The following is a 12,178-nucleotide window of genomic DNA, read 5'->3' as shown; positions in this document are numbered from 1 at the left end:
CGCACCGAGAACTGAAACAATTTTGCAAAGACTTTGGAATCGCTACCACCGGACTAAGCACGAAAGAGGACTTCCAGGGGGCATTAAAAACCTGGGTCAGGCGGAAACTCCCCGGGCACCAACAGAAGGAGAACCTCCCAACGAACCACGAAGCAGCCCGGGGAGGAACGGCGCCCCCGAGAGGGGCCTATCCCCAGAGGAACTAGCGGACCGAGAAAGAGGTCGCAACCACGAACTAGAACTAGCAAAATAAAAAATCGAAGGAGAGCTAAAACTAGCTGAAAAAAAACTGGCGGTGGAACAATTACGCCTACAAGGAGAACTAGAGGAAAAGAAACGACAGAGAGAACACGAAGAGAAAAAACTCCAACTAGAGCACGAACGTAGCCTAAAAGAAATCGAGCTCAAGGCTAAGAAGGCGGAGGCCCGACCCTCGGAAACCCAACCAATCCCCTCCACCGTGGAACCAAAGGTCCACATCCCCAAAGATGTGGTGAAAGAATATTATAGGAACGACGATATTCAGCAATGGTTCAAGGCCTACGAAGTCGCCATGACCTCCCACCGAGTCCCGCAGAAAGACTGGGGGGCGGGGCTGTGGGGCCGGTTCCTGAGCGAGGGGAGAGATACCCTGCTGGACCTGCCCTCCACGGTGATGAACTCCTACAGTCACATGAAAGAGGCCCTAGTAGCCAGGTATGGACTCACCCCTGAAATGTACCGGCAACGATTTAGAGACTGCAAAAAGATACCCGGTACCACCTGGGTGGAGTACGTGATCTTTTACAGCCGGGCCTTGGACGGTTGGATCAAGGGCAGCAAGGTCTCCACCTTTGAGGAGCTATTCGACCTGATCGCTTGGGAACACTTGGCCGCTAATTGCTTCGTAGAGCTGCGCCAGCACCTCCTGGACAGCAAACTCACAGACCCTCGAAAATTGGCCGTCGAGGCTGACCGGTGGGTGAACACCCGGACCTCCCGGGGCCCCGTGGGAGACTACGGTCGCCACAGTCAGGGACCCCCCCGCCAGAGGGGCGGAGGGAATCAAGGCCGGCAAAGGGAGCTCCCGGGGGGATCCCCGCTCAGCCCTCCCAGAGGACAATCTCCGCCCTTTCCAGCTCCACCTCCGGCCAGCACCGGGCCACCAGGGAGGCCGGGGCCCCGAGTGAGGATCACCTGTTTCCGCTGCCAACAGACCGGACACTATGCCAGCGACCCTCAATGTCCCCTGTACCAGCGGACCGCCACAACAACCCCGCCGGCTCGACAGATGGCCTCCGTAGCCCTGGGGGAAGAGATGGAAGACTCCGAAGAATGGGAACCAGCCGCCATGGCCTTGGTCTCCCTAGGGGACCGGGAGATGGTCCCCGGAACGTCCCTGCCCGCCAACACGAAGAAGTACCGACAGCAGGTGACGGTCAACGGTCACCGCATCGAGGGCCTCCGGGACACGGGGGCGAGTGTCACGGCGGTTCATTGTCACCTGGTCTCCGAAGATCAGATCCTGCCTGGCGCATTTTGCCCCGTCCTATCATCAGACAATTCCGAGAGCCTCTGCCGGATGGCCCTAGTCCCCTTCGAATGGGGGGGGGAGTCACCGGCAAGCTCAAAGTGGCAGTCCGAACCTCCCAGCCCGTGGACTGCCTCCTGGGCAACGACCTTGAGAATTCCCAGTGGGGACAAGTAGAACGAAGAGCCCACCTCGAGATGATGGGCCTACCCGAGTGGGTATGCGCCACCACGCGCTCAATGACTCTCCGGGCGCCTTTCTCCGAGGGGGGAGAGGCCACGCCGCTAAACACCACCACCATCCCCCGAGATCCAGAATACACCACCAGAGGCCAACGACCCCCTTCTGGACAAACCGACCGCTCCCGACGAAGGGTCAGTGCCTTGCGACCCCGAAACCCTGACCAAACTCGAGGACTTGCCAGAACTGGCCCAGTGGCCCTGCGAAGGGGGCCCCTCCCGTGAAGAGTTCTGCCGAGAACAATCCACCTGCCTGTCCCTCATGGGTTCCGACAACAGGCCGAGGCACAAGCAGCAGGCGACCGGACTGGCACCCACTGGGTATACTGGGAGAACGGCCTCCTGTACAGCGAACAGAAGTCGACCGAGTTGGCATCGGCCCGGGTACTAGTGGTACCCCTACGCTTCCGAAGTCTCCTCCTGGGCCTGGCCCATGATGGTCCCCTGGCCGGACACTTAGGCCAAGATAAGACCTACCAACGGCTCGTCACCCACTTCTATTGGCCCAAGATGCGAGCAAATGTGGAGGCCCACTGCAAGTCCTGCCCCACGTGCCAGGCCAGCGGAAAGAGTGGGGGCAAGCGCAAGGCTCCGCTACAGCCCTTCCCCGTCGTCAGTACCCCTTTTGAGCGGGTAGGGATCGACATTGTGGGACCGCTGGATCCCAAGACCGCCCAGGGCCACCGGTTCATCCTCGTCCTGGTGGATCATGCCACCCGTTACCCCGAAGCCATCCCTCTCCGCACCGTGACGGCCCCCGTGGTAGGCCAAGCCTTGATGGGGATCTTCTCCCGCATGGGGTTCCCCCGCGAAGTCGTGAGTGACCGGGGTACGAACTTTATCTCCCGATATATGAAGTCCCTCTGGCAGCAGTGCGGAGTATGGTACAAATTCACCACCCCGTACCACCCCCAAGGAAACGGCCTCGTCGAGCGCTTTAACAAAACACTGAAAGGAATGATCATGGGCCTCGAGGAACCCCTACGCCAGAGGTGGGACGTCCTTCTCCCATGTCTCCTGTTTGCCTACCGGGAGGTTCCCCAAAAATCCCTGGGATTCAGCCCATTCGAACTACTATATGGACATCCCGTCCGAGGACCCCTGAGCCTGGTCAAGGAGGGGTGGGAAACAACCCCCCGGGGGACCCCTCCGGATGTGTTCCGATACATCTTGGCGCTCCGCAACCAGACCCGGAAATTCAGAGAACTCGCAGAAGCGAACCTCGAGGCTAGTCAAGAAGAAATGAAGCGATGGTATGACCAGAATGCCACGCTGGTCGAGTTTCAGCCGGGCCAACAAGTCTGGGTCATGGCCCCGGTGAAACCCTGCGCTCTCCAAGATAAATGGACTGGGCCCTTCAAGGTGGTCGAGCGGAAGAGCCAGGTCACCTATCTCGTCGATGTACAGTCCCCGCGGAACCCCCTCCGGGTTCTCCACGTGAACCGCCTCAAACCTCACTTTGTACGGACCGAATTGAGTTTACTCCTGGCCACCGACGATGGGGCCGAAGAAGACACCGAGCCCCTTCCAGACCCCCTGGGGGCGAAAGAGACCGATGGGTCTGTGGAGGGAGTGAGACTGTCAACCGCCCTCACAGCCCAACAGTCCGACGACTGCCGCCAGCTACTAGGGCAGTTCGCGGACCTCTTCTCCCTGACCCCTGGGGTCACCAACTGGTGTGTCCACGACGTGGACACCGGCGACAGCCCGCCAGTGAGACATCGGGCCAACCGGGTCCCTGATCGGGTCCGAACCTGCATCCAGACCGAGGTGGCGAAGATGCTGGCCCTCGGGGTCATTGAACCCTCCGACAGCCCCTGGGCCAGCCCGGTAGTCCTGGTGCCGAAAGCGACTACCCCGGGTGTTGCCCCCGAGCTGAGGTTTTGCGTGGACTAACGAGGACTCAATGCGGTCACCCGAGCGGACGCTCACCCTATCCCCCGTGCCGACGAGCTCATTGACCGCCTTGGGGTCGCTCGCTACCTCAGCACCTTCGACCTGACCAGTGGGTACTGGCAGATTGCCCTCACCGAGGGAGCCAAGGAGCGCTCCGCCTTCTCCACCCCGGATGGGCACTACCGCTTTAGGGTGATGCCGTTTGGAATGAAGAATGCCCCGGCCACCTTCCAGCGGCTGGTGAACAGGGTCCTGTCCGGACTAGAGGGGTTCAGTGCAGCGTACCTCGACGACATCGCGGTCTTCAGCTCCCAATGGACCGAGCACCTCCAGCACCTCCGTCAAGTCCTGCTGGCCCTGCGCCGGGCCGGCATCATCAAAGCCAGTAAATGTCAAATTGGGCACGGCTCTGTAACCTATCTGGGGCACCAGGTGGGAAGTGGGCAGGTCGCCCCTCTCCAGCCGAAAATCGACGCCATCTTGTCCTGGGAACCCCTCGCAACCCAAACGGAAGTCCGGGCCTTCCTGGGCCTTACCGGCTACTACCGAAGGTTTATTAAGAACTATGGCAGCATCGCAGGCCCCCTCACAGAACTAACCTCCAAAAAACACCCCAGGAAAGTACACTGGACTCCCTCCTGCCAGAAGGCGTTCGACACCCTAAAGGCCGCCATGTGCGCGGCTCCAGTGCTCAAAGCCCCCGACTACGCCCATGAGTTTGTGGTCCAGACGGACGCCTCGGAACACGGCATCGGGGCAGTCCTCTCCCAGTTCGACGACAAAGGCATAGATCGGCCCATAGCCTTCATCAGCCGAAGGTTGCTGCCCCGGGAACAGCGGTGGAGCACAATTGAAAGAGAGATCTTCGCAGTGGTCTGGGCCCTCAAAAAGCTACGGCCCTACCTGTTCGGAACACACTTCCGAGTGCAAACAGATCATCGACGCCTGCGGTGGTTGATGCAGATGCGAGGGGAAAACCCCAAGCTGCTACGCTGGTCCATCTCCCTCCAAGGGATGGATTTCACTGTGGAACATCGCCCCGGGACGGACCACGCCAAGGCGGACGGCCTGTCCCGATTCTTCCGCTTCAGCGAGGAGAACCCCTAAGTGGATGGGTAGTTCTCCCCGCCTTTCAGCTGGGGGGGGCACGTGTGAGACCGGCCTCGTGGCGTGGGCCCTCCCGACCAGCAAGTTACCCTACAACCACGCCGCACCTCGTGGACGCGGCCTTCCGGCTCCCGTGGGCCAACATTCCGAGGGCCGACCAGATCCCCAACACGCATGCCCGGCCGAGGGAGAGAGGAACCCCCCAAGCCAGACCGAGAGGCGCCGACCCGGTCACACCTCTGGTCTCTTCCCCGAGGGAGGTTTCGATCGACCACCAGGCCCCCGGTGAGCGGGCGCTGCGCCTGCTGGGCGTCTGGAGTCCCTCCCAGACCCACCTGAACAGATCAAAGGGGTGAGCGACAGGAAACACCATCACACCTCCCCCCCCAGGCACCAGACCCCTCTCCGCGAGGACTCCGGACTTCAAAGAGGAGGGGGAGTATAACAAGGGGTGCTGACGGGACGGGGGCGGAGAAGACCTGGACTGACGAGAGCCTGCTGACTTGGTCGCGGCTCGATCGCTCCCCGAACAGAAGAACGCTACCCGAACTCTGAACCATCTGAGCCCTGCTGACGCTGTCGCGGCTCCCCGAACTCTGAACCATCTGAGCCCTGCTGACGCTGTCGCGGCTCCCCGAACTCTGAACCATCTGAGCCCTGCTGACGCTGTCGCGGCTCCCCGAACTACGAACCTCCGGTGCCTGCTGAGTGACTCGCGGCCCGCTCCTCCAAGAGAATCGGCAGAGATTGCCGAGAGAAGCAACATCCCCTCAGCTCGAGGATTGAGAGCTGTGCGCCGGATACCTCGCAGAGACACTGTTTCAAAGACTGTCCCGCTACCCCTTTTTCCCTCTTCACGAGATCGCTGCCGCTTGTGGCATTAATTCTGCACCTGCCTGCCGGATTATAAAGATCCCTGACAACCACCGATAAAAGCATTTTATCTTACAACGAATTACTGTGTGGTGTCCCTCTATCCGAAGAAGAGTGTAAGCGCAGCGTGTGCGATCCTAGGTACGAGACCCTTCCAGGAAGGGCCTCCCTGCTCTTGCTCGGCCTATCTCTGGGTAAGGTGGGCCTCCGGGTGGTCGGGAACGCATTCCGCAGCCTCCCCGGGGGAACGCTTTCCAACAATGAGGAACCAGGGATAAGGCCCTGTCTCAAGGGTGTCCCCATGCTGGCACATGGGGGTCACCAACTTTGGTTCCCTCAGGGTAAATGGCCTTGGTGACCCCTCACCCACGACCGAGACTAGCAGGCTTTGTTCCTCACTCTGGTTCCAGCAGCAAGAAGTCTTGGCGATCTTCCCTCTGCTGATGAGATGGTGCTTTTCAACCAAATATGGGGCACAAGCTCCCACCTTTATAGTCCAAATCCAGACGCACATGATTTAGTGTCTGGCCTTTTGAATTCGAGTTGGGGATGTCCTCTCCTTTGAAGTGCTCTCTCCTCTGCACTGTCCAGTTTGCCACAGCAGGAGTGGCTCCAATTCTGAATGGCCTGTATCACAGGCCAAAGAGTAACTGAGGATCACACCTGGCTCTCTGCCTCCACTGAAATGTGCCTCATAAAACTTTAAAGGATGACGCCTTTAACTTTATCAGATTTTCTGGTAGTGCCAACCTTATCAGTCCCACCATCTCCTTGTTGATGTGTCCCGTACCCACTGACCAGTAACTTCTGGAATCAAAGAGCTCTTTGATATGCACAGAGGATGCTGTGCTCCCCTCCCTTCAGTGTGTGCCTCACCTCAGCACAGCAATGTCAGCAACACACATCTCCTGTCTGGAGGATGCAGTCCTCTCTTCTCCAGCCTCTCCAGGCCCTGGGCTTCCAAAATCGAGCCCACAGACCTCGGTGTTATGTACCATCTACCCGTGGGCGGAGAACTCCGCTCGCCTGTGGAGTGTGGGGAGATTTGCCTACTCTGCGTTACGTGGAGTAGGCAAATCTCCGCACACTCCACGGCGGAGCGGAGTTGGCCCGCCTCCACCCCCTATTAAGATATAAGCTACAAGTAATTAAAAAAAGTAAAAGCCACTTACCTGTTTACCGGGACGTCCCTGGGCTGTCCTCCTCCTCCCCATACGGGTACTGCTTGAGAGAACTGAACTGCATACCAGCGCATGTACAAATGTGCGGGCGCTCATCCGCAGTTCTCTTAAGCAGTACCTGTATCGCGAGGAAGAGGAGGAAGGCAGCCCGGGGACATCGCAGTAAACAGGTAAGTGCTTTTTACTTTTTTTTTTTAATTACTTGTAGCGTATATCTTAATAGGGGGGTGGAGGCTGGCGGCGTAACTGCACAGTTGTTTCCAACTCCGTGGCCCTCCGTGTCGCCCTGCTACGCGGGCTACTCCCAGGGTTAGTACTATCCACAGGCACACACATACAACCTGGCACACACCCATAAGTATCATGTGCTGCACACAATCCCTGCAGGCCACGCGTGAGTTAACGACACAGCCCTGGAGCTTTCCACAAATGCGCAAGCACACCACACTCCAGTGGTATGGATAAAAGGCCTTTTCTTATCACTAGTTCTACTGAACACAAAGCGGGTACACTCCCACCACGTGCTCGCGTCACTTTCTCCAGGTAAGGGCAGCTCTCTACCTTTACAAAGGCAGCACTTGGTGCCCTCCTCCCAGTCTAAGCAGGCCGCATTACTTTCGGAAACGCCTGGGTCATGGTGCATACACATGATACGTGTTTACTCATGACCTCAAATCAGGGCCACAACTACACATATTATGCACCTGGTGCACATAGGGTAGGGGTGCACGTACGCCACTGTGCAGGGGACTGTTCCGTCCCAACAAGCTGTCTGGACTGTAAAATTCAAACCCTCCTAAGGATATGTGTTAAACTTCAACAAAAGGTTGTAAGTGATGATCCAATTCAGATATTAGATTTGAGATTTTTATCTCTAAATTAATTCAGTCTGTTAATAAAATAGAATATTAAGTTAGAAGAGCGTTGTGTAGAGCCCAGAGCTGCCTCGTTAGTACAGTGCCACCTTATTTCAAGCCAGAGATTGCGTGGGCCGACCGCCATACTCACCTGTTTTGTTCCGGAAAGCCAGTGTTTGGCTATTACTGCACAGGAGGAAAAGCAGGGAGGCAAGTTTCAAGCCCTAGTAAAGGTTATCAATTTAGGCAATCAGAGCAAACGATAAAGGGTTTCTTGTCTGCCTCCCATTGAAAAAGCATGTGTGACATTCAAATTAACCCTACAGGCAAGTTCCCCGTCAGGGCATACAAATCGGTGTGGTGACTGATTAGTTTGTGACAAGTGAGAGATTTCACGGGGTATCCTCTGTTTCCTTTGCTCACTGCTGACCATTAGCATCTGGAAAGAACTTCACTAACCATTACATCTATTGGTGAGGAAGATCCCGCCAGCCTGCCTGCAGATGCATCCTTTTGAGGGAACTATGGCCATGAGGGCTTTTAATGTTCCATTCTAACCTTCTCTTGCTGTCACTGTCCCCTCTCTGCCATGGAGAAATCCCTCTATAGACACCATGACCACAACACATGGTATTAACGAGGAATAACTTCCAGTTTGAAAATGAATTCTACCTACAGGTACACAGAACATCTATGGGGAGCACATTTGCCCCCTGTATAGCTTGCCTGTGTGTTCATGATTTTGAACAAAAGAACATATACAGGAGCCACAATCCCTTCCCTATGAACATACAAATATGGAAAAGATTCATAGACAACATATTTGTAATATGGAGGGGGACTGATTGTGCCACCCACCGAAGTAGCCTTTCAAACCTACTTAGGCCTGCCATTGTCGTGCCTGCACGTGCAGTTCACTGCTACTTCAACTTGGCTTTTAAAACCACTTTCTAAGTCTTAAACCCCTCTTTACTGCATATAGGTCACCCCTAAGGTAGGCTCTAGGTAGCCCTGAGGGCAAGGTGCTATGTAAGTGAAAGGTATGGCATGTATTTTTATGTTGTGTATGTCCAGGTAGTGACAAATAGCTACATTTGTTTTTAACTACTGTGAGGCCTACTCCTTTCAAAGGTTAGCATTAGAAATTCCCTTTACACTTTTAATTGGTAATTCCTAACCAGAAAGTAGTAGTTATCTCATGTTTCATATCTTTGGAATGGTAATGATAAATCTTCCTTACTGGTGAAGTTCGGTTTAACATTGTTAGAAATGCAACTTTTAGAAAGTGAGTATTTCTCTGCACTTACTGCTCTTTGTGCCTTGTAGCCTGTACCCAATACACCTCTGGGGTGGGTGACAGCTACACTGTGCATTCCCTTCAGACAGCCACAACACAGGATGGATAGGTGTGTCTGAGTACCCATCTATATACATCTGCATTCTGATGGCCCTGTCTGGGTAGGATGAAAGGGAGGGTCTAACACTTCACTGAATATGTAGTGTCCTGTCCCCACACATGGGGCTGATTTATCCCCCATAGATAGCCTGACAGACAGAGAAGGGTTGAAAGCAGGACCTGCGCACTTCAAAGAGCTGCTTTCAAGTTACTTCCACATCATAGGCACTTTTGGGTATAAATACAGGGTTTCTGACCCCTTAAAAAATCAGACACTACTCGACTTGTAACTGAAGCTCTGCCAGAAGAACTGCTGCGCTTCTTGAAGTACTAGACTGCTAATCTGGAAAGCCTGCTTTTCTTTTTGCTTCCTTATTTCCCTGCTGCTCTCTGAATCTGCTGAAGAAGAGCTGGACTCTGCTTTCACTCCGAGTGATCTCCAAGGGTTTGTTAACTTGCCTCCTATTGCTTGAAACTCAGGGATATCAAAGTCTCTACTCACTGGAAGTATCCCAAATACTAGCAATATGGATTTCGACTCATCTCCTGTCTGTGCGTAGCACAATTGGTGCATCGACCTGGTTGTAGGACTAAAATCAGCACATCGCCTTGGAACCAGCTCCCTGCCTCCAGATATCGACGAATCGGTGAGTGTATCACCGCTGCTGCAGCTTGGTGAGATCGATGCATCCCCTGAACTGTGTGGCAGAATCCAGCCCATCGCTTGATGCCTCTCGACTTCAGCACATTGCTCGATGTTTTAAGATTGTACAAGAAAGATAGTTCCCTAAAGGACTGAGCAGAGGTAAGTGGCGCTGTTTCTCCAGGTTATTTTTAGGACTTTGTTTGCTGAGCAGAGCTCTCGTGCCAGCCTCCCGAGAGTCAGCGATAAGAAGGGCGCAGAGCTGAGCTCTCAGCTGAACCCACCTAGTGGCCAGCTCTGACGTCACACGCCCGTCCCACTGCCCGAGTGTGTAACGTCACTCGCCCGTCCCACGGCCCAGGAGTGTGTGATGTCACTCGCCCATCCCTCAGGTCCAAGAGTGTGTGACATCACCCACACGTCCCACCGTCCAGGTGTGTGTGATGTCACTCACCCGTCCCTCAGGCCCAGGAGTGCGTGACATCACTTGCCCGTCCCTTGGGCCAAGTAGTGTGTGACATCACTCGCCCGTCCTACGGCCCAGGAGTGTGTGACGTCACTTGCCCATCCCTGACGCCCAGGAGTGTGTTACATCACTCACTCATCCCACGGCTCAGGAGTGTGAGGCACCACTCGCTCATCCCATGGCCCAGGTGTGTGTGATGTCACTCGCCCGTCCCTCAGGATCAGGAGTGTGTGACGTCACTCGCCTGTCCCTGAGGTCCAGGAGTGTGTGTAGTCACTCACCCGTCCCTCAGGCCCAGGAGTGTGTGACATCACTCGCCCCTCCCTCCGGCCCGAGAGTGTGTGACCTCACTCACCCGTCCCTCGGGCCCCGGAGTGTGTGATGTCACTCACCCGTTCCACGGCCCAGGAGTGTGTGATGTCACTCGCGTGTCCCTCGGCCCGAGGGTGTGACATCATTCGCCCGTCCCATGGTCCAGGAGTGTGTGACATCACTCGCCCGTCCCACGGTCCAGGAGTGTGTGACGTCACTCGCCAGTCCCTCAGGCCCCAGAGTGTGTGACGTCACTCACCCATGCCACGGCTCAGGAGTGTGTGACGTCACTCACCCACCCTTCAGGCCCAGGAGTGTGTGACGTCACTCACCCACCCCTCGGGCCCAGGAGTATGTGACGTCACTCACCCACCCCTCAGGCCCCATAGTGTGTGATGTCACTCTCCCACCCCTCGGGCCCAGGAGTGTGCGACATCACTCGCCTGTCTCTCAGGCCCAGGAGTGTGCGTCGTCACTCGTCTGCCCCATGGGCCCAGGAGTGTGTGACATCACTCGCCCCTCGGGTCTAGGAGTATAAGAAGACCTTATGGTCTAACTCCAGCATGTAGGTCATGCTGAGTGGGGGGCACAAGCCTGGCTCCAGAAAGGCCTGCAGTAGAAGCATCCAGGTCCTCATCCCTTCTAGCATCCCACTGCCTTTACCTTTCAGTTTCTTCCCAGCATCCAGGTTCAAGAAGTCTGTGAGAAGGTGGCCTGATAGATGCTGTCCACTAGTTCTAGTGGGCACCTTGTATCAGTCCAAACAACCCCTTATGGTGAATGGTTAAAGACAACCTTTATTGGAAGCTATCCTAGTGGTAGCTATAGAGAGCAGCCTTCAGGCTAAGTCTTGAAGGAATGTAAAGCAGCTTGTTTTATATTTAAAATATATGTATTTAGGTTAACACACACCCCTCCAGTCTCTTTATGAGACTGGAGTTCGAAGTACTTAAGTTACAAGATAGCAATCATCAGTAATAGCACAAATACACGTTTGGGCCCTAGGGGCGTACCAAACCATATACCAAAAAAGTGGTATAAGAACCATGACTGGAATAGACACTAGGCCTATAGCCTGTAGAATCGCTGGGATCCCAAGGAACCACCCAAGGTAGTAAACACAACCGCGGGTTCCCGTTATCTTCTATGAGCAATGTCGCGGTTGGAAATTTAAAGATTAGGGACACTTCTAATCGTGTCAGGACCAAACCCTTTTGGACTTAACGGGAGCACTGGAGTACTCGAGTTACCTCACCCAGAGAAGCCGGGTGCATAGGTGTCTTTTGGTGTCAGGTCGCTTCGTCGATTTCAAAGGGAGCCTGCAAAGAACTGCTGCTGCTGTGAAGAGGAGAAGTGTCCGGAGAGATCCAAGCCTGGATCTAGGATGGACCAGTGCCCACAGATGTCGGGTGCTTCAGGTGAGTTGATGGGTGTCTTGACTCTTCAGCCACGATGTCCAGGAGGTGTCGATGAAGTCCACGAGCCGGATTCGAGCTGTCCCACGAAGTCTGTCAAGTGCTACGGTGTCGGCGACCAGAAAGGATCCAACAAGCCTTGGCAACAGCAAGTCACAGGAATGCAGAGAAAGGACTGCTGTGGGACTCACCCAGCAAGGGTAAGTCAGGGCACGTCTGGAGCAACCAGGAAAGCCCAATCAGAAAAGGAGTCGCCTTCGTGGGGACCTGCTAGCCAATGGGC

The sequence above is a fragment of the Triturus cristatus genome, chromosome 8, assembly GCF_964204655.1.
Source record: "Triturus cristatus chromosome 8, aTriCri1.1, whole genome shotgun sequence".
Classification (NCBI taxonomy): Eukaryota; Metazoa; Chordata; class Amphibia; order Caudata; family Salamandridae; genus Triturus; species Triturus cristatus.
The sequence above is the reverse complement of the archived record's forward strand: the minus strand, read 5'-3'. Positions refer to the sequence as shown.